Source organism: Momordica charantia (genome assembly GCF_013281855.1).
Source record: "Momordica charantia cultivar OHB3-1 chromosome 4 unlocalized genomic scaffold, Mcharantia_2.0 BLBB01000004.1, whole genome shotgun sequence".
Classification (NCBI taxonomy): domain Eukaryota; kingdom Viridiplantae; phylum Streptophyta; class Magnoliopsida; order Cucurbitales; family Cucurbitaceae; genus Momordica; species Momordica charantia.
The window spans coordinates 9,861,247-9,884,885 of NW_028275162.1; the positions used below are offsets into that span (position 1 = coordinate 9,861,247).

At 34.6% G+C, this 23,639-nt stretch overlaps 1 long non-coding RNA gene across 2 annotated transcripts; it reads left to right on the forward strand.

Annotated features, from left to right (window-relative positions):
* Nucleotides 1–20,299: 20,299 nt before the first annotated feature.
* On the forward strand, nucleotides 20,300–23,639 carry LOC111022162 (uncharacterized). Of its 2 annotated transcripts, none has more exons than XR_015790073.1 (2): nucleotides 20,300–20,606; nucleotides 23,217–23,639. It is a non-coding gene; the product is annotated as an uncharacterized LOC111022162 (long non-coding RNA). The 2 variants fall into 2 exon arrangements; XR_015790072.1 differs by having other exon boundaries at nucleotides 23,399–23,639.

Consider the following 23,639-nt stretch of genomic DNA (forward strand, 5'->3'; position numbering starts at 1 on the left):
AGATGTGCTTAATGCCCAACTCCCTGCAAAATTCTCGAAAGGCAGCATTGTCGAACTGCTTCCCATTATCACTGATAATGGTGTAGGGTATTCCAAAGCGGCAAATTATGTTCTTCCAGATAAAGTTGGTGACCTTTTTCTCAGCAATTGTCGCTAGGGCTTTGGCTTCGGCCTATTTAGTAAAATAGTCGACTGTCACTACTGCAAATTTGGTTTGGCTCTTTCCTAGTGGGAGAGGCCCTATAAGGTCTATTCCCCACTGAGAAAAGGGCCAAGGACTCATTATGCTTGTTAGAGACTCTGGCAGTTGTCTAGGTACTATTGCGAATCGTTGGTATTTGTCGCATTTTTTGGTGAATCGCTTCGTGTCGTTCAACATGGTCGGCCAGTAGTACCCTTGTCGAACTATTTTGTGACTTAGGGATTGTGCTCCAGTATGACTCCCACATGTTGTGTGTGTTGCCCTAAACTCATAGTTTGTATTTTGTAAAAACAAATGTCTATTTAATAAAGTTTTATTCAATAAATTTGTTGTTAAATCATAGCTTTGCATTGTCCAAATCCAATAAACTAAACATCCAAGGTTATTTGTGATGTAATCGGGACAGTATATATACTGGGTATATAGTTGATATACGGGGTATATATTTGATATACTCCTGATATATGAATGGATAATGTCCCGTGAACAACCTAAAGGGTCTATAGTATATGGATAAGGCTGGGTACCTTATCCTGGCAACACTATGGATATGACCCACTCTGTAAAGGTTACAGACGACTCGATCCAGGTCGTTTGTGTGGAGACATGCGAGTGGGGGTATCCTATACAATGAGTTTGTATAAGACCGGACCACGAAATAAGCAATCTTTAGATGTAACACCGTTAACTAATAGGTTGCTATTTCTTAGGATGACCAGGCAACTCATTCTCAATCCTGAATGAGTTATGGACTCCTGCCCGTGAGGGCTCGTCCTTTGATCTGTATGGGTAAGAGTGGCCCGAGTCGCCGACTCAACATTCCTACCATTTTGGGGACGAGACCGAGTGGGGAGCTGAGAACATAACTTCACAAGATGGAATTCACTCCTCCCCGACTTTAGGGGAGTAGATGAGTCTTCCCTTAAATGCCGACTCCGGGACTTGAACAAGGGGCCCCACCCTCTCATTGGCCGAGAGGGACTTCCGGTTATTGGTTGGACCATAACCGGGTTGTTCATTAGAGGAGCAGTGGTGTTTAAGGAGTAAGATGTAACTCAGGGGTAAAACGGTAATTTGACCCAACTTGAGTTACGAACACTCGTGAAGGATTGATTCGTTATTAATGGTCCTATATCCATGGACACGAAAACATTCTGCAGTGAGAAGAGTGCAACTGTGGGTCTTTAGTGGAATGACTCGTAGTTAACGAATCTAGATTAATCGGTCAATGAGTTTGACCGATTAATTTTGCATCGTTGGAGCTTCGGATCTGTAGATCCATTAGGTCCCCTTGCTAGCTCATAACGGGTAAAACGAGGATCAAGTTTTTGGAAGAATTTGAATTGTTCAAATTACTTAAGGGATTATATGTATATTGATACATTATAATATATAGTTAATTGTGAATTAAAACTATATATTATGAGAGATATTATTCGAATGAGATTCAAATAAAATTAATATGAATAAGATTCATATTAAAACTATAGGTTAAAAATAATGTGCATAAGATGTACATTAAAACTATAGCTTATACGAGAGTAATGTTTTAGAATATGATTCTAATTTTATAAATAATTAAGTGTTAATTATTTATGTATATATATATTTATTAATTATTAATTGGATTAATAATTAATTATATTAGTTAATTTGATTAATTATATATATATATATATTAATTATTATTATATATTATAAATATATATATTAATATTAATATTAATATTATTATTATTATTATTAATATTAACTCCCTTGCAAAATTGCAGGGGAGTGGGGGGGTTGCTGTGACGTGGGGAGTTACTCCACGTCATTGTTCTTCTTCTTAAATGGTTGAAGAAAACAGAACATCACAGTGAAAAAAAGGCATCCTCACATCTCTCTCAAGAAGCTCAATCTCTCCCTCTTGTTCCAAAGGATTGCTCCCATCAGCACGATCCCGAGACCCAAGAGGATAGCGAGGAAGACACAATGGTGGTGTTCGAGGGAAACTCGTTGAAGAAATGTTCTTCAAAGGTAAAGTTTCCTCTGTATTTTCCGACTTTCCAATTCGATTTTGTATCTCGAAAAATAGCAACGAATATCCGCTTCCGCTCCGGGATTCACATCCTTTCACCACAAACACCCTCATGTATCTCTCTCATGACATAGTCAGCTTCGTCGGGCGTTAGACATTTTAAAAGTGGCAATGAGTAGCCTCTTTTGTATAGATTGTCGTCTTTAAGCACATATCTGGCTGCTCGTCGTTGTAGTTGCTGGGCCTCTATCTTTTCAGTAGGCAGGATCCCGTCTCTCAAATATTTGATCAAAGGGCTCTTCCAGTTTTCTTCTTGTTGCCCTTGCTCGTCGATATCCATTGCTTCATGAGCTTCTATGCTTCTCTCAGGTAAAATCTCGACCGGTACAGTTCTGCATAGGTTGGTTTCATAAGCTACAGCTAGTCGAGCTAACACATCGGCGTTGACGTTTTGAGCACGTGGAATTTGTCGAATCTGTTGAATCTCATATTTTGAGAACTGGTCAGCTGGTTTTTTACCTGTGAAAGGTATTTTGCCATTCGTGGTTCTTCAGCCTGGAACTCCTCTTTCACCTGACCTACAACCAGCTGTGAATCACTTAGTATCAGTATGTTCCTAACCCCAACGTACCTGGCCACTTTGAGTCCTGCTAGTAGAGCTTCATATTCGGCTTCGTTGATGAAGTTGACTTTGTTGCTTTCGTAACCCTTTAGCCATAACCACTGTTTTAACTGTGCGAGGTCAATTGACCCGCTTCTGGTTTGGCCATGTTGAGATTATTTAATTGTTCTTTCTAAATTTGTCGATTAATGTAGATTCTGCTTTCAAAATATGTCGATCAATGTAGATTTGTGCCTCATTGCACCTGGTCCGCGCAAAGCAGTGGTCGGATCCGAGTAGAGATGTGCTCGGCTGGGTCGAACCCGAGCCCTGCTTGGCTTGCTCGGTTGGGTCGAACCCGAGCCCTGCTCGGCTTGCTCGGCTCGGGCTGGTTCTACCAAGCTTGCGTCGCTGAGTCGGTCATGACCTATTGCCCCCTACTCTCAAGGTAGTGTATTGTCGATATCCTTTGAGAGTATGTTTGTAGACGAGACAATGTGTTTTATCAAAGTCGCTTGGCATCCAGTTTTGGATTTAGAAAACAGAGTTGGTAGGGAACCAAGCTAATGGATATTGAAGGGAGTTGGGCATCCATGAAACTTAATCTTTCATGTCCTACAGTGGCATCAACCAGTTGATCTATTCGAGGCAAAGGAAAAGAATCCTTTGGACAGGCCTTTTTTAGGTCCGTGAAGTCGATGACCAGGGCTCGACCTTGCCTCACCCGAGAGGTCTATCGCTTCATTCAGGCTCGACGCTAGTTCTCCCCTGTCAAGGGTGGTCAGATTAAGGCGATGATCAGGGATCGGTCTTGCCTCACCCGAGTGATCGCCCGCTTCTTTCAGGCTCTTCTTTTCGAAGCATTGATGGCTCTCATCAGGATTCATGTCGCTTTCAGATCAAGTCGATGATCAGGTCTCGGTCCTACCTCACCCGAATGGTCGGCCATTTCACTCTACACGCCTCGGATCATTCGCTCGGATTGGGATTTCTCCTCGGATCAGGATTTCGCTTTAACGAAGCTTGCTTTACTGTATCGTCCCCACAGACGGCACCAATTGTTGATGCATGGATTTTGACCTTCCGGCTCTTCTTCTCGCACACACCTAACTCGATGATAAGGGAATCGATACCTACAAAATCAAACCGATCTAAACCGGTGTGACCTTGGTCACACGGGCTCCGATGCTTAAGTTAGCGAGGGAGAGTTGAGAAAATAGTTAGCTAGGGATAAGTCACTTGCTTCCTCAGGGTTAGATCTCACTGCTACTTATAGCCGTGAAGATGATTCCAGAACCTCCGTAGCCAAACCCTAATTCAGCGTTGCCGGGCCCGAGGGATCGTTGATTGTAGGCAGGAAATTCACGGGCTGGGCCGTGGGCCGACCAGGGGTCGGGACCGAGAAGAGGTCGGGACCGAGCAGGAGTCGGGACCAAGCCCTCTCGGCCCGGTTGGTTCTCCACCGGTCACTTTCCTCATTCTCTGCCTCGGCGCTAGGTCGTTCTTTGGGCTGACCCGTTACGTCGCGGACCAGTCTCCCCCAATCGATGATCTCAGGCTTCAACTCCTTGTCCCGTTTCGGGTCGTTTTTGTTCTCTATAACAAAGATTAACAAAAATCAAATGAAATTTAAATCCACAAATTAATAGAGTAGGTATAGTGGTTTGGAAATTACTACTCCATTCCCCAAAACTCATTCTTGGGTATTTTATTGCACCGACTCTCTTACAGAGAATGAAATTGATCGACCATCTTTTTGTCCTAGGCTAAAGAGAAACTCATGGTCCTTTTACTGGTTTAAGATCCAACCAATTGTGTTTTCTCACAACCTAATTAGGTAAACTCACATCTTAATACAAAACCCAATTTGAAAATAAAAAATGCAAAATAACACAATTGGTTTACACAAAATTTTGTACCAAAGTAATGGCTAAAAAGCCACACTCTAATGTATCTCTCATAGGAGAGAATTAAGATTTTACAGAATGTGAGAGGAGAATTTGAAGACATAATGATTTTCCTTATTGATAATTAGTGTGAAGGATGGTGAAATTTAGTGGTTTTAAATAGAATTTTGAAAATGAATTTTTGCCATTGGATTTAGGGTAATAATGATGAAGGGTGTAGACTAAGGTGAATGATAAGGTAAAAGAATTAAGTAAGATTAATGGAGATTGGAAGAATATGTGAAGATTGAAAAAGAATTTATGAAGATTAAGTGATTTTATAGATTGAGAGATTTGTGGGAATTTGATTTGTGGAGATTGAAAAAAGCGTCACATGTCGTCTTTTCATTTGTCCGATTGTTAGATGTCACATCAACATAAGTATATGTTCTTGATGCCACATGTAAACTTCTGACCAGTACTCCACTTGTCCATGTCACCTGCCATGTAGGATTTTTTCCTGACTTGTTTTGACCATAACTTTTTCGTTTGAATTCCGATCTGAGTGATTCGTAAAAGGCGTTGGTTTTGTCCTTTAGAGCTCTATTCTATGGACACTTTGAAACACAAGAGTAAGTAAATAAAGTTTGTTACCATCAAAACATTTGATATGATTGAAGCTCATAGAGCTAACAATCCCCCTTTTTTATAATGACAAATCACTTAGGAAAAATATTCTCAAAGTGGCATAATTATAGTGATATTGAAAGAATTCAATTAGTAATGAATACTTCAACTAATATTATCGCCAATGACAAGTAGTTTGAATTTTTCTTAACAATTTCTCCCCCCTTTGTTATCATCAAAACATAACAATTCAAAGCATAAATTTCCCTCAAAATAGTAATCAAGAAATAGATAACTGCAAGTCAATTTAACCTCCACTTCAATACTCACAACAACTTTGAATGAATCAATATCAATACTCACAACAACTTTGAATGAATCATCAAAACATACCAACAAGAATGAAAGTATAAATCTTCAATATTTAAAAGTCTATATGAAAACTTAAAAATAATTTCTTTCTAGGAGTTTATAATGAAAAAAACAATAATTTTCAAACTAAAAATACCTAATACTAATTGTAGGAGTGGAACTCAAACTATTTTATATCAAAAGAAGTAATTTCAAAATAAATTTGGATCAAATTCCTTTTTAACAAAGACCCAAAAATAAATTTCAAAGAAATTTTCTCAAGTAGTCCCAGTAGTCCCCAAGGGATAGTTTGGATGACTTGAGACCAGGCCTCAAGAAATATCCTTGAGGTCTTGGGTTAGAGCCATGACGAACACAACCCCTTCCTAAGGGAATAATAGTAGTAATAAAGATAGAAACTTTTCATTCAAACAATCAATGTAATATCATAAGATATCTCAATCTCAAATAAATATATCAAAGAATGATTTTTCCTTTTCAAGAACCAAAAGACATATTTTGGAAAGTATGACATGCTCAAATGTGAGTGCTTCGCTTTTTTACCTAATCTCAAATCCTTAAAATGAATATCTTTGAAATTTTTCAACATTTTTATTTTGAAAACCATCAAAATTACAATAATAATAATAAGTAAAAAAACATTGAGTTATGTAAATTGGCTTTGCATATTTTGTATTCTTTTATGAATTGGTGGTGATGGATCACACATATACGTGAATGGATGCTCCATCTAATCGTGTAACTAACATTCTAGGACTAACTTATCTCAACAAACACATTGATCTGAACAATCGTGTCCCTTGGTATATTGAAAATGAAAAACTAAAATTGGAATGTATGGAAATTTAAAGAGCAAAATAGGAAACATACATTTTCCTACACAGACACATCTCTACCGTTTGATTGTGATGCTTCATATTATAGTCTGGATCACACCATATGCGAATGGGAACACCCTTCTTTATATAACCACGTCCATTGGATTAATTTCTTTCAACAGACATCTTTACCTAAATAATTTATTTTGTCAACATACTATATTTTGAAGGACAAAATATGAATTTGTGAAAAATTAAATGGCAAAATAGGAAAGTAAAAGCTCAATTAATAAGTATAATATAAAAACTAACCCAATAATCGAATATGTAAAATAATTAATTTAACAATTCAAGTAATTGACATTCATCGTCAAGTACTCTAATATGATCACAATGCTTAAATTATTGGTCAAACCTACCTCATTAGTTTAGAAGCCCAAATTACTTAATAAAGACATTTAACATATTAGTTTAGAAACCCAAGTTACTTAATAAAGAAATTAACATAAAAATAAACATGAAATAAGGAATTTAAAAGTACTTACGTCACAAGATAGCAACAACCAACAGTATATGTTAGGACAAATACTAACATTAAAACTAAAATAAATCATTAATATATTTATATGAAAATGTAATTTTATAATCTACCTCATCATCAAATAAAATAAATTTATGGATTCTCGAATCCTTAATGTTTTCCTTGAAAAAGAACGAAAACTTTTAATTTCCATTCTTTTTTAGTAGCTTGGATTTTCTAAGAGCTAAACCTTCATAAATGTTTTGAGAGAGAAAAGATACACAATTTTATGCATGATAAATACTTAGATTACTTTCCTGCTATATAGATGTTTGTAATCACACCTGTTTTGGGAATGTATATATCATTTCCTCGAACTGCACCTCCTAGATTAACTTATCTATCAAAAAATATATCGATCTGTTGTGTTATATATAAACAATTATCAATTTCAATCGCACCCACATGCGAATTGACACACCACTCTCTTAACAAACACATCGATCCAACAGTTGCATCTCATAGAAGTTTTAAGGATAAAATAGGTATTAAAAAGTTGATGACAAAACTAGAAGACAAAGATTCTCCTCCGTACCCCATTTTTTATATAATATAAATTCATTTTTTAAGCAAGCAACCATTGAATTTCGGACAAAAATATTTTGGTACCCATATTTTCTTGGTTCTTGGGTCCATGTAGGTTAGTACAATTAATTTTTGGAACACATTTCTGTTTAGTGACAACATTCATATTATTCGTATCATTTAATTTAGACAAGAAATATGAATATGATTTATGTCCGAACTTGACACAAGAGAAGTAATAAATGTTATGCGTGAATTTTTCTTTAACAACATATCTAGGCATATATCTTTTTCACATGAAATTTTACTTTACGAGGAATATATCTTTTTCCATGACTAATAAATATTTTCAATTTACAGCAATTTGGTCTAATATGACTTTTAACTCCACGAGAATGACATATAAGCACAAATCTACTATTACACATAAATTTTAGACTTTAACATGAAAATGATTGCGCACACGTTTAGGTACATCATGCTTATGCAAATCACATCACAGAATATGTTCTAGGCTAAAGAGAAACTCACGATTCTTTTTAGTAGTTCGGGATCCAACCAATTATGTTTCCTCATAATCCAATGTGCACCCACACTTTAATCCAAAACCAAATTTGAAAGCAAAGAATGCAAAATAACACAAGTAGATTAGACAAAATTTTGCACCAAAGTAATGGCTAATTAAAAAGCCACACTCTATTGTATCCACACAAAAATATAAGCAAGTTATGTGTAGGGATGATGAAATTTTGTGACTTTAAATAGAATTTGAAGATGAATTTGGGTCATTGAATTTAAAGTGACAATGATGAATGGTGTAAATTAATGTGAATGATAAGGTAAAAGAATAAGAAGATATATAGAGATTGAAAGAATACATGGATATTGAAAAATAATTTATGAAGATTGAGTGATGGTAGAGATTGAGAGATTGGTGGAAATTTGATTTATGGAGGTTGAAAGTGCACATGTCGTCTTCTCATTTGTTCCATTGTTGGATGTCACGTTACCATAATTACGTCATCTTGATACCACATGTCAACTTCTGAGTGGTCCACTTCTCATGTCACGATTTTTCTCCTAACTTCTTTTGACCATTAACTTCTTGATTTGAACTTCAATTTGAGTTATTTGAAAGGTGTTGGTTTTGTCTTTTGGAGCTCTACGCTACAGACACAAAGCGAAGTAAATAAAGTCTTTAACACAATCGGTCACCGTGAAGATCCATCTTGAATGTCGCTTGGATTCGTCGGTGGAACTCGAATCTATATGTCGTTGATTGAATCAACGCCAAAAAAAAACCCCTAAATCCCGTCCCTCGTAGAACTCTAACCACCACGGCCTCTCGTCAGAAGTTTCTTCTCAATCGCTGAACCCAAAATCTATATGTATTTTTCATCACCGGAAGTTGAAGGCATTGGGGATTTACTGCTCTGATTTGGTAGTGGGGATTTTAGAGCTTCGATTTGGCAGTGGAGATTTTGTGCATCTATTTGGCAATGAGATTTCCAAAGTCATTTTTTAATGGTAGAGATTTCAAATTATTTGAATTGAATGTTATTTTTAATATTCTTTTGTTTTTCCATTTTCATATTTCTTTTAATTAATTATTAATCATATATTAGAGTGGACAATTGGGTAATTTTCAAATGGGAGCCATTCTAAATGGGACTTTATTTCGTTTCAAAAAAAAATGGGGCTTTATTTTGACAAAAGTGTAAATTATAAAGATTTAAAACATTTTTCTAATTAATATTTTTAAAGGGCTTATCCCAGAACCCACTAAAAATTAAATTAAACAAGTTAGCTACTTTCGTAACAAAAAAAATAAAGTGAGTATTTAAATTTGAAAACATAAATTTCAAATGTATAGATTCAAAACCAACCTAATAAAAATTAACCGAATCAAGGAAAATATAATCAAAATAGAATAAGTGAAATATAACCACAAAAAAATAATTAAAAAATACAGGAAAATATTGAAAACTATTTAAAAAATTAAAAATATAAAAATCTTAAAGATTTAACTATATAAAATAAAAACAAAAACGTGCTACTTTATATAGCAATCAACAATATGTGCAACTTTATATAATAATCAATATTAATCAAGCAAATTAAAGTAGTAATGCTAATGTATTATATTTATTTATTGTGTACCTGTATAAAGAAAGACAATTATTATGGATAATGCACGTGTTCAACATTATATTTATTTATTGTGTACCTGTATAATCAAAATTTTATGTTGATTTATTTTTGCGATATGATGTTCAAATTCCTTTTTTGTTTCTCTTTCTTTTATTTATTTGATTTAATCATGTTCTCATGATTTTTGTGTTGATTATTAGAGGCATAAATTTAATTAGTTAGAATCAATTTTTTTTTCTAAAAAAAAAACTAACTAATACATTTTATTTCTAAAGGAAATTTCTCGACTATGGAATCTTGAAATATTATGAGGCCGATGTTATTGGATTCTTGAGGGTAAAGAACAATATCTTGGGAGGCAGCAACAATTTTTAATGACCTTAGTTCGAAGATTGATGTCAGAGCGGCAGCAACAAGAGAAGGAAAAGAATAGGTGACCAGTGAGAAGAAATTGAAGTTGGGCGAGAAAAGATGACGACAGCGTGGTGGTAGCAACAGCCAAAGCTGCCGCAAGATGAGGATGCAGATGAAGAAAGAGGAGAAAGAGAAGGAAAGGAAGAAAATGCACTATCGCAGCGTCATTGCGATATAGAGCAGCCAACGTCATCTCCTAAAGGGGCTCTTTCTTGAGAAATGTTTGGATTCACCACCAACCATCCATATGAGGGGATCAAATCCTACAGAAAGCGCGTGAATGGTTGTGCTTCGATTATGTTTTAGGAACTACAAAGAAAAACAAATAAGCAATTAAAGAAAAGATATGCTACCTTCGAAGACCGTTCTTCAACGTAGACTAATCGAACACTAATAGTGTACTTTATAAGCCACATTTCATGATATTTAGGTGAGAATTATTTGGCAATTTTCGGTTAATCATGGCATATTTACGTACATAACTTATATTTTTACAAGATCGAGCCATTAGAAAGAATTGGAGCATAAGTGATTAATTAAAAGGAAAATTAAAGTCAAAGGGAAGCTTAATTCAGCGAAAGCAGCACCACAGTGCCACTTTTTAGCTGCATGGTGCCTGCAGGTCAGAGATGGGAGCAAAAATTCGAAGAAGCAGCATCACAGCCACATCACACAGCACCATGGCGCCTGCAGACGATACTTGGATCTTTTTCCGTGATGATAGGGGGCCACAGAGCTGTCTTGTAGTGCCATGGCGTTACGAACTTTGCGTGTCCGTCAATTTTAGGACAGCTCCATGGTGCTCACTAATGGCGTTATGGCGCTGTAGCGATGACCTTTCATAAATAGAGGGTTTGGGCGTCGTTTTGAAGGACCTTTGGACAATTTTAGATTGGATAATTGGAGATTTGAGAGATGTAGTTGGAGAACTTAAGCTTGAAGGGCGAGGAGACAATTTTTTAAAGCTTGGGATCGTGGAGATTGTGTCGGGAACGATCAATCGACACAACAGATTTAGTTTCTTTTCTTTCCCTTATTTTTTCTAGTTTTATTATGAACTCCATAGTAAGATTTTGTTGTATTTTCATGAACATGAGTAGCTAAATTTCTTGTTCTAGGGATTGATGTAGCTGTTGGATTTATAGGTTGGATTTAATAATAATTGCCTTGATTGATTTTTTTTTTTAATCTATTTGTACATTTATTTGCTTAATACTTTTAATCTCTTGATCACGGATTAATTGATGCTAAATCTAAATCTTACGCTCGGGAGAGGTGGTTTAGATTGGAACTTGAGTGCATGACTGGGGTAAGTTCTAAGGTCTTGCTTGTTAATGATACTAGATAGAGATATTGGTTTCTTAATAAGTGGGAGAATTAATTGTGCTCAGGAGAGACAATTATGGTTCATGATTTCTTGACTTAAAGATTAATTTCTTATTCAATTTTGGCATGTTTAATTTGTCTGCTTGTAAATTCAGTTGATGAAATCAATTTCCTAGGACCCGTTCTCCATAAAAGTTTTCCTTAGAGTCTATTAATCACTTTGCTATTTGGTTTTTGTGTTTGAAAAGAAATCTCTCGTTGTTTCTCTATATAAAATTGGACATTAGTATTTGTAGTACTTGAGTGGACTAGAAACCAAATCCAGTGGATGATATCGGTAATTACTTACCATCTTATTAAAACTTGACCCGTACACTTGCAGTAAGCAATTTTTGCTATAAGGTTTTTGCCTCATTGACGGGGATTGGCAATTATTTAGTTTCACTTGATATTGTGGAGAATTTGTTTCGTCCTACTTTAGAGTTGTTTTGTTTTTTTTTTATCTGTTATTTGTTCTTATTTTTTAGGGAGTCAATTTTGTATGTGCAAAGACAAAGACGCAGTTCTTGTGCCTTTTGATCCTGAAATTTGAGAAAACCTATAGAAGAAATCGAATGGAGAGAAAGGAAAAGACTACAGATATGGATCCTTTAGGCCAATTCCCACCTGCACCACCTGCTCCACCCTTGTATCCACCCCAATTAGAACAAAATAACCAAAGAACCATTAGAGACTACTATCAGCTGAATTTTCCTAATCATGTTGAAATAACCAATTTGCCTATTAATGCCAAAAATTTTGAGCTGAAACCTAGCTTATCCAGATGGTTCGAGAAGATCCATTTAGGGCCAATGCTACAGAAGATCCAAACAACTATTTAACAATGTTTTTAGATGTTTGCGATACTGTTAAGATGAATTGGGTAAATGACAATGTTATTCGCTTACGCCTTTTCCCTTTTTCTTTGCAGGATAAGGCGAGAGATTGGTTGAAATCTTTGCAACCGGACAGTGTTAATTCTTGGCAGGAGATGGTTAAGACGTTTCTCACAAAATTTTTCCCACCTACCAAGACAGCTCAACTTAGAACAGAGATTGGGTCATTCCGGCAATATGATTATGAGCAATTATTTGAGGCTTGGGAGAGGTACAAAGGACAGCATGATTATTCGGATTGGCTGCATATTCAAATGTTTTACAATGGACTGAATGGACAAATTGTTAGCTTTACCAGCTTCAATCATACTAAATATTTTGATAATAACAAACTCTATTTACTGATGGTTTTAGTATTTCAAAGTATTCATAGCATAGAGCTCGAAAATACAAATCCAACATCTCTTGAATCATTCAAATCGGAGTTCAAATGAAGAAGTTATGGTCAAAAAAAGTCAGGAGAAAAATCCTACGTGGCAGGTGACATGGACAACTGAACTACTAATAAGTTGACATGTGGCATCAATAAGATATGCTTATGTTAACGTGACATTCAACAATCAAACAAATTAGATGACATGTGGCGCTTTCAATCTCAACAAATCAAATTCTCATAATTCTCTCAATTCCATAATATTCTCTAAATTTCACAAATTATCTCAATCTCCTCCAATTTCTCCAAAATCTTCCTTATTCATTTTTCTTTATCTTTCTTCTTAATCTCAATCGTTCATTCAATTTTGCCCTAAATCCAACGGCCAAGATTCATCTTCAAAACTTTATTTAAAGCCACCAAATTTCACCATTCTTCACACCAATTATCAAAGTAAACATCTTTCTCCCTTCAAATTATTTTGCTCTCAAATTTTCATTCTCTCCATGTGAAAATTTATCCATATATTTTTTGTGAGAGATACATTAGAGTGTAGCTCTTTAGCTATTGCTTTAGTGCGAAATTTGCAAATCCACCTGAGTGAGGTAATTTATTTGCATTGCTTATTTTACATTTTGGGTTTTGTATTGAAGTGTGGGTACACCTTGGGCTGTGAGAAAATACAATTGATTAGATCCTAAATTAGTGAAAATGATCGTGGGTTTCTCTTTAGCTTAGGACAGAAAGAGGATCGATTGGTTTGGTTCTCACTCATAAGAGAGCCGACACAGTAAAATACCCAAGAAGGAGTCTTGGGGAGTGGAGTAGGAATTTCCAAACCACTATACAAATTTCTGGTGTCATCTTTCTCTACCCTTTTAATTTGTGCATTTAAATTTCGTTTGAATTTTTTATTATTCTTGAACTTTCATTTTAAAATCTATAAGTTCGTAAGTAACCTTATTCACCCTTCTCTAGTGCTACCATATCAATCGTACATAAACAAGAATTATACTGGATGCTGCAGCTAGAGGCATGTTACTATCCAAAACACCGGAGAATGGCTATATCTTACTAGAGGATATGGCAGCCAGTAGCTTTCAATGGCCTAGTGAGATATCAAATGCCAAAAGAGTTTCTGGAATCTATGAAATTGGTGAGGTGATCGAGCTCCTTGAAAGCTCAAGTTCAAGCTCTAACTACCGTTGTGTCTAAACTTTTCAGGACCAGGAATTTCTCATTCAAACGAGTTGGTGGCAGCAGCAAATGAGTATTCTTATTATGAGGAGTCAACGATCGAGCAAGCTCAGTATGTCAATATTAGAAATTTTTGCTACAAAGGAAATCGTGCAACCTCTACCGAGCTCTTTATCAACACACTATCATCCAGGATTGAGGAATCATGAAAACTTTTCTTATGCTAACAATAGGAATGTTCTGCAACCTCCACCGAGCTTTACATCTCAGCCAGCTAAAAAGAAATCATCTCATGAGGATTTACTTGGGGCTTTCATCAATGAGTCTAGGAGTTGAGCCAGTCGAATTGAAAATCAAGTAGAAATCATGGAAGTTAAGTTAGAAGGAAATATACAAATGAATATTTCGTGTGGCTAGTCTCTAAAGGATAAAAGGTCCTAAGGTCCCAAATTATCCTCAATTCTTTCTTTATCTAAGAAGAAATGGAGGCACCATTGTAATCATCTTCATTAAGGTGACCTGTGTGTGAGGGGTTTCATGTGTCTAAATGGTAAAATCCGGGTAGGAGGCTTGTGTACGTGTGTGTCAAAATAAAAATAAAATAAGGCCACATATAGAAAATAACACAAAAAAATAAATTTGACCCACTTAAAAGATGAAGTCCCTAGTGGAGTTGCCAAACAATTGCTACGTGTTTGTGACGTGGAGTGACCGACTTTCTTCTCGAGAGGAGAAAAAAGAGTCACCACCAGTCTTGATTTATAAGGTGTGAGTGATCACCCAAATGCATGGATAAGTTGATCTGCACAAAAAAAATTTGGGTTCGTGGGTCTTTTGTGTATAGGGAAGGTAACTCCACAATACTCATTCAATAAACGACAATTTAATTGCCCTTGTTTGAAGGTCGATGTCGGAGTGGCAGCGATAAGAGAATGAGAAGAGTAGGTGACCAGCGAGAAGAAATTTAGGTTGGCGAGAAAAGATAACGGCAGCGGTGGCGGAAATGGCAATGATTGTCGGAGGATGAAGATCAAGATCAAGAAAGAGGAGAAATAGAAGGGGAGGGGGAAAATGCACGTAACAAGAATACATATAATTTATTTTTGGCCAAATCATTTAAAAATGTCACATCACATAGTTCAATTAATGCCACATCAATTTTCCATCATTTTGAACAATTTATCGAACTTCAGATATCTTATTTGTTGACATCTGTTATCTATGAGTATCTTTTGAAACTTATGTAGGAAAGAGTAAGGTCAAAATTGAAATAGTTCAGGAAAATATCGTTGTGTAATGGATATGACCACTGCCTTGAAAGCAAAATCGACATGACCTTGGTGCTAAATCGTTGTTTAGCTGAAATGCTCCCCAGGTGCTAAATCGTTGTTTAGCTGAAATGCTCCCCAAGGTTAACACATCCTTTAACTCTGACATACACTCGTTGTAACAGAGTAGAATCAGACTAGCTAAGAAAATCCTTAGCAAATGCAAATTGAATAGAGAGGGAGAGAAGAGAACGAGATGATGAAAGAATGGTGGGGGAGTATCAATTTATAGTGGTTGAAAGGCCTAAAATAGACTTTTATTTTCCAAACAATAAAAACCTCCAAAAAACCAAAACCTTCCACGTGTTCCTTTGAATGTCAAACTTCTTCCAACCTTGCCACGTGGCCTATGAATGCTAAACTTCCTCCAACCTTGCCACTTGTCCTTTGACTCCCATAAAACAGCCTACTTCCTACCATAACCGAGCTCAATTACCTCTGAGTGTGTCACGTGTGTTTTGATAGTATCAAAACATTGTAAGGAATGAAGTACAAAAAATAAGCCCGTGCCCGAGCTCGAGCCGAACAGACGATAGTGACGATGCGCGTGTGGGCCATAGTTTAGGCTTACCTCAAACCATGTTTACAAGCCAACTACAAGGCTTTGACATATAAGCTTCTTTCCAAGGGATAAACATCGTATGTGGGACAATTTGTGGCTAGTTTGTTTTACAATGTCATTCTCAACAATCTCCCATGAATGAAAAATAATAAAATTAGAGAAGAGAGAAAAAGAATTTTCTTAGCAAAAAGGAAAGTAAACTTAAACATTAATATGTTTCAATTTTAATTATTAATGCATAGTGAAGTAGGGCAACAAACTAAGTAGTGAAAGTGAGTTACCTCTTGAACTTCCAGTAATTATGGTTGAGACCCCACAACACGTTTAAATCCTTGATTTTGATTACACGATATTCGTCAAGTACTATTAATGGTCATGCACTTATGAACCTTGAATCATCGTGAAAGCTTTAGAAAGAGGTTCCTCGACTCTTTCTTAGAAAGCGAATTCACCTCCATAATCACGTTATTGCTTTATCATGTTTATCTTAGATAAACCACTTACACTTGAGCTATGAAGACTTTGAATATTACCCATCAAGTTCAAGCAGGACCACTCAAAGAACGGTTATGAATTCACATAATGCTTCAGTACATCCATCAAGTTCATACACAGACCACCTAAAAGAAGGACTATGGATTCGCATAATGTTTCACTACATTCATCAAGCTCACACACGGACCACCCAAAAGAAGGGCTGTGGATTTGCATAATGTGAGAAACATCAAGATTTAAGTCCCATGAGGACTCTAGAATTACCTTCCTCGTCTGGTCTTTGGTGAGAGGATTTGCCAAGTTCTTCTTTGACCTCACGTATTCCAAAGAGATAATTTCATCTCTTAGAAACTGTTTTACAACTCCATGTCTCAGGTGTATATGGCATCTCTTGCCATTGTACACATTGTTTTTGGCAATCCCTGTGGTAGCCTGTGAATCACAATGCAGGGATGCAGGTGCAAATTCCCCACACAGTGGCATATCTCCAAAAAGACTTCTTAGCCATTTAGCCTCTTGTCCTACTAGTTCAAGTGCTAAGAACTCAGATTCCATGGTGGAATGAGCAATGTAGGTCTACTTTGTTGATTTCCATGAGATAGCTCATCCGCCAAAAGTAAACACGTATCTACTAGTGAAGCTTGCCTCATTATTATATTTGACTTAGTTTACATCACAATATCCTTCTAGCACAACAGGAAATTTGTTAAAATGTAAACAATAATTCATTGTACCTCGAAGATACCTTAACAAATGACGAAGAGTCAATCCACTGTTCTTTACTAGAGTTATGTGTATATCTACTCAGTCTACTCACAGGGTATGCAATATCTGGTCTAGTATAGTTCATCAGAAACATCATGCTAACTATGATTTTTGCATATTCAGATTGAGATTTACTATCGCTTTGATTTTTCTTAAGATGCATGCTACCATCATAAGGTGTTCTTACATGTGTTTTATCAAAGTTGTCAAATTTCTTCAATATTTCTCAATATAGTGTGACTGACACAAGGAAAAGTCATTGTTATTTTTTCTTATCTTGACACCAAGTATTACATCAGTTTCTCCTAAATCTTTCATTTTAAAGTGTGTAGATAGGATAACTTGATCTCCTTAATGGCATTTAAGTTAGTACAAAAAATAAGCATGTCATCAACATATAAGCGTATAATTACATAGTCAGCTCCAAATAAGTAAACATATGAATCAAAACAATTAACTTTATAACCATTTTTTACTAAAGTGACATTGAATTTTTCATACAAGTGTTTAGGAGCTTGTTTAAGACCATAAAGAGACTTTTTAAGCTTGCATACTTTATTTTCTTGACCAGCAACTAGAAAACCTTCAAGTTGTGCAATATATATCTCCTCCTCTAAATCCTCATTAAGGGATGTCTTTTTTACATCCATCTGATGTATTACTAAGCCACGAAGACCAGCAAGAGCTACCAGAGTCTAACAATAACTATTTTGGTTATAGGAGAATATGTATCGAAGTAATCAATACCATATATATTTTTTGTAACCCATAGCCACTAGTCTAGTTTTGTATTTTTCTATTGTGTCATCTGATCTCATTTTCCTTTGAAATATCCATTTGCACCTAATAAATTTATTTCCTACAGGTAGGTCTATCAATTCCCAAGTTTGATTCATAACTGTTGAGTCTAGTTAACTTTCAATTGATTCTTTCCATGAGCTAGAATCTAAATAATTTATAGCTTCTTTGTAGGTTTTAAGATCTTCATCTATCAAATATATGCAAGCAAATTAATCATCTATTTTATCCAAGTTTTCCACTAGGTAGGTAGTTAAAAAGTCAAGTCTCAAACTCTTACTAATCTTTTAAAAGTAAATATGGTTTTCCATGACAGTTATGAACAGTAAAAAAGTTTAGATGAAAAAAAACTGTTATAAATAATTGGGGCGCGTTTTTGGCGGAGAAAAATGCAACTTTTCAGATTTTGTAAGTTTTATGACAATTAAAAACTATCACGAAATGGTGGAGGCGCGATTTTGGTAGAAAAAACGGTGATCTACGAAAATTTCCATGTTTTATGACATTTTATAATTGCCAAGAAAAAAAATTCAAGTATTTCGTGACAGTTACCTAGACCATCTTGAGAATCTATGACATACAAAAAGTGTCACAAATGACTTTGAGCACGTTTCATTTCAGTCGGAAAAACTGCAGCTTTATGGATGATATTAATTATTTCGGGATTCTCCGATTGTATGAGTATAGATTTATGATTAATAGTTTCCCCAAATACTCCATGAAATAAGTAGAAAATGATATTTTGTATAGTGGTCTGCTTACCCTGCTTAATTGTGCCCTTCCTCTTCGGTCCCGAGTTTGAGCCTAGTGAACTTCAATTATTTTCTCAACCCTCTATTATTATATTTTTACAAAAAAACAAAAAATATACTTTTTACAATAAAAAATTTAATCTAATTATATTTTCTATTTAAAATAAATAATATATATTTATTTTGTATCCACATTTCCTTGAATAAATTTAATTCATCATGAAAATCAAAATATGATGATAAACATAAAATAATATAAGTTAATTCTAGTTTCACCAAGCATTCCGTAAATAAAATATTCATATTTAAATTATACCCTGAATTTTTTTTTATTGGAATGAAAGGTAGTCAACTTAATCGAATGCTTAGGAATTAATTTTGGTTTAAATTGGAACTAGTTAGGTTCATGAACCTTTAAATTTTGTATAACATAAAATTTTGAATTTAGATAGAAATTTTTTAATTAAATCTTAGTGTAAAATTTTTAAGAATATTAATAGGAACTTTTTGAAAGAAAATAGAAATAAGCCATCTTTCTCAATAAAAAGAAAAATAAAAACTTAGTAGATATATCTTTTTATAAAAAAAAAAATATATATATATATATATAAGTGATAGCATATTTAGTTACTTGTGTGAATTGAACTCAAGATGAGTGAGACTTATGGACACACCAACACCAATAAAATAAGCTGCTTTTATGAAATATTCAAGTATAATATTAATATAGTGATATTTTTTCATTCTAGGTAAATAAAATTAAAATAAATTAAATCAAACCACGCCCTTTTGCAAACTGCTTTCTTACTCATATGTTTTCGATGTTCTTTTCAAAAACCTAAAGTTCATCATCTTCCTTGCACTCTTTTGTCTTCACCGTCATCCTTCATCTTTCTCGTGCCATCATTCAAGATCCATTACCTAGATGATGCAAATTTAGTTTTTATATTTACCACTCTCGACCGTTTTTGAAGTAATCGGAAGAGGTTTATATTCCCCACTATTTTATTACATATTCGGACAAAATTTGTTCTTAATTTCTTTTTAAATTACCACTCCTGACTACTTTTAGAAAAAAGTCGAATAGTGGACTTTACACCAATATTTTAATAAATTGTTAGGCGTTATTGTTTTTAATTTTTTTTTTCAAATATTAGACTTCCCCACTATTTTCGAAATAGTCGGGAGATATTAATATTTCTGACCATTCTAAAATAGCGTTGGTAATATTTTTTGATTTTTTTTAAATATTACAACTCCCGACTCTTTTGAGAAAGAGTTAGGAAAAACGGATTTTCCCAATTATTTTAATAATTGTCGGGCAATATTGTTTTAACTTTTTTAAAATATTACGACTCCCGACTATTTAGAAAAATAGTCGAGAAAAGTGAATCTAGTAGAATATAAGAGCATGGAGATATGTTATATTTATAAAAGTATCCTTTTGTTTTTAAATTAAAAATTTTTAAAAATTTTTGTTTTTTAAAAAAATAATCAAACTATAGCTTTTTACAATTTTTTTAAATAATAAATAAATTGCATCTCACCTATTAATAAAATGTCGGGAGAAGAGACTAAAAATACCTAATCCCATTTTTCTTCTCCCTCAAAGTCTCTTCCTCTCCTTCTCTTTCAAAGCAGCGCCCATACCGTCGCCCAGCCCCACCGCCATCGCCCAGTTTCGTCGTTCTATCGTCCGCCCCTCCATTCCTTCTTCCTTTCTACCACCACCCCCCCCCCCCCCCCCCCCCCCCCCCAAATCCAACCTCCAAACCCAGCCTCCTCCATTCAAATTGCGAGGCACAATCATAGAAATCATTGATTACAAGCTTTAAGAGTTGAATTCATCTATTTCTCATGCCCTATTCATGCAGATCAGGTTCGATTTGTTCTGTTCTAGGTTTTCTCATTTGGTTGACGATTATTTACGATAATTTGGCGCTCAACCCTCTCTTCGTTTTGGGAATTTATGGTAAATCAGTTGCTATATTATTTTTTTTTTGCCGAAAAATTTTCACTACAAGAATTACCCAACTCATATGAACATTTTCTTTTGGATTTGAAGTTTTTCGACCCGTATGAGTTGTTCCAGCGATTGATTTTCATGTGCCTAAATTATGTTGGATGTGGATTTTACTAGAATTGATTTATTTGAGAACAGTCGAGGAATTGGGATGAAAATTGGAATGCGCATGATTTGATTTGATTTTCTTTGCTTCTGAAAATTGATTTGAATTGCGTATATGACGTAAAAGTAGCAATACATCTTTTCTTGTCGGTAATTTCATTTGGCACTGTGTTATCCTAGCTCATTAATTTTATCCTGGTTACTGTTTCATTAATGAAGATTGGCTCATGGAAGTGTGTTTCTTTAATTGATTTGTTTTGGTTATCTATTCATATCATTTCCCTCGTCGACTTATCTGAAAGGTTAATTAGAGTACAATATATCTAGTGGTACGAAAGACTCTGAAATAATGCATTAAGTTAGAGGTATTTTTACATATGGAGTCAATATCTTTCTTTCTATTTTGTGAGGATTGCATTTCAACTATTGAGCATGAATTTTGATCCGAACTAATGACCTATAATAACTCGTCAATTAGGTATTGTTTTTTGTTTCAAAATTGATTCAAAGTCCTAAAGTATTGTGGTAATGCCATCATTATCTCTCTCAATAATCAAATATTTGAAAGGCAGGAAGCGTAGAGTTGAATTTGAAGTATCTTAGTGAACTGAGGCTGCCCATGATGGGTAATTATTATCTATAATTAATCAACCACACTTTTCCAATTCTCTTTTTCCATCTTTCTTTTTTAATTTTATCTATCTCTTTTTGCTACCTTGAACACATTATCAGAATCGACGAAATAAAAATTGGATGGATGAATGAATGCTTTTCTGAGGGGTAAATATGGTTGATTGATCATGAGGGTTCTTTTGTTTTGTTTAATTTTGATGTATATATATAGTTTGTTTTCATTTTGGTATGGAGAAATAAAATAAAATACATATTATATAGCGTACTAGATTAGAAGAGATCAAAATGATTGCTAAAGCAATAAATTGTATTGAATTGAATGAGAGAAAATGATGTACATATATATAGTGCAAAAGGCAGAGGGTGGTCCTTCCCTTAGTTTTGTTATTTGAAGGGGGAGGAAACACTTAGTTTTCATTTCTTCTATCCCTCCCTTAGTTTTAGTTTCTATGTTCTATCGTTTTTTTGCAAGTTAGCACTTTTGCACTGGTGGAGAGTGTTAAAACTTTTTTGTCTTTCATATTCTTTCCTTTCATAACTTTTACAAATTGTGAAAGCTTGTTCTTGCGGTGAGAAATGAGAAATGTGTTAGATAATGTTTCTATTTGTGTTTGTTAAAGCTATGTTGTTTAGATTTGTGTGTTCATATTTTGTTTGTGGTTGTCTTTCTCTCCCATTCTGGCTGCTTCTATGGTCTCTTTTGTGAATATTGTGCCTTGATTTTATGTTTGACTTGCTTATGTAAGATTGTGCAAGTAGCCAATTAAGACTTAGTGCTTATATGTGTCATTCATATAGTATAAAGTCTAGTTCGATAATTGTGTGGTTTAAAGTTTAGTTGGATAATTGTGTGGCTATCATGCAGCAAAGGTAGCCAATTAAGACTTAGTGTTTATATTTGTGGCATGTATATAGTTCAAAATCTAGTTGGATAATTGTGTGACTATCCTGCAGTAAATATAGCCAATTAAGGCTTAGTGTTTATATTTGTGGCATGCATATAGTTTAAAATCTAGTTGTATAATTGTGTGGCTATCCTGTAGAAAAAGATAGCCAATTACGATTTGGATAAGTAGATTGTTTTTGCTTATTATTGTTCAACATTTTTGCTTGTTATTGTTCAACATCTGTGTTGTTCATAAATCAGTTTTATTTGGGTAAAGTCTTTAGTATTTGGAGAATTTAAAAAACCGTTTGATATTGTCTTTTTACTTCTTTGTTTTTGTGAAAGAAAGGTTTTGTGTGAGTGATTTGAGAGAGGAAAAGATCTTAGGTGTTTATTGTGATTATTAGCTCTCAAGCACTAAATAAAGGCTATGAAAGTGTGTTGATTCCAGAAATCAGGTTTGTTGGTCCTCTGTTTATATTTTGTAATTATTAAAACTGATTACATAGTGGATGACCTAAAATGGATGTAGATCTTTTATAGATAGAACAAAAAATTTGTCTGTGATATCCAAAAATTTTAGACAAGCTTATGATTTTCGAAAAATGTGTCTGTTGACAGTGTTGAAATTAGCTTAAAATGTGTTTGTTGTTTTTTCACGAAGTTTACTCAAACTTCTGAAATATAATTTTCTTTTCTACTATGTTAACCTTTACAATGAGTAGAAAAAGGAAGTAAACTGAGTGTAAGAGATTTGAAAGTTTAGGTTCTCCACTTTTGTATATACTTGCCGAAGTTTAATTCGTGTTTTCTTAATTGTTTGTTTTGAATATGTTGTTCAGCATGTGGGGGCGAGGGTTGAAGGAAGCAGGAGTGAGAGTTTCTGTAATATGTTAGCTACATTTCGTAGTTTGACCTTTCACGTTTACACGATATGAACTATAACAACATATAATATTTGTTGTAGTTTGACCTTCCGCATATATTATTGGGAAATATTTGAGGTTTTTTTTCCATTGCTTAGGTCTTTCAAGAAGAGTTGGAGAACCATGGCAGGTAGCTACTTGAAATATTTGTTGGGTTAGCAGTTACTTGGTATGTAGTTTGTTTATGTACGGGGTTGATGGACATGGAAAACCTTCATTGATGTATATATATAACTTACTATATGTATACACTTTATATTTGCAAGTGGGTTGGTGTACTAATGGATATATATGTTTTTGTATATAAAATACGTCACAATTGACAGTTGCTAGGTACAA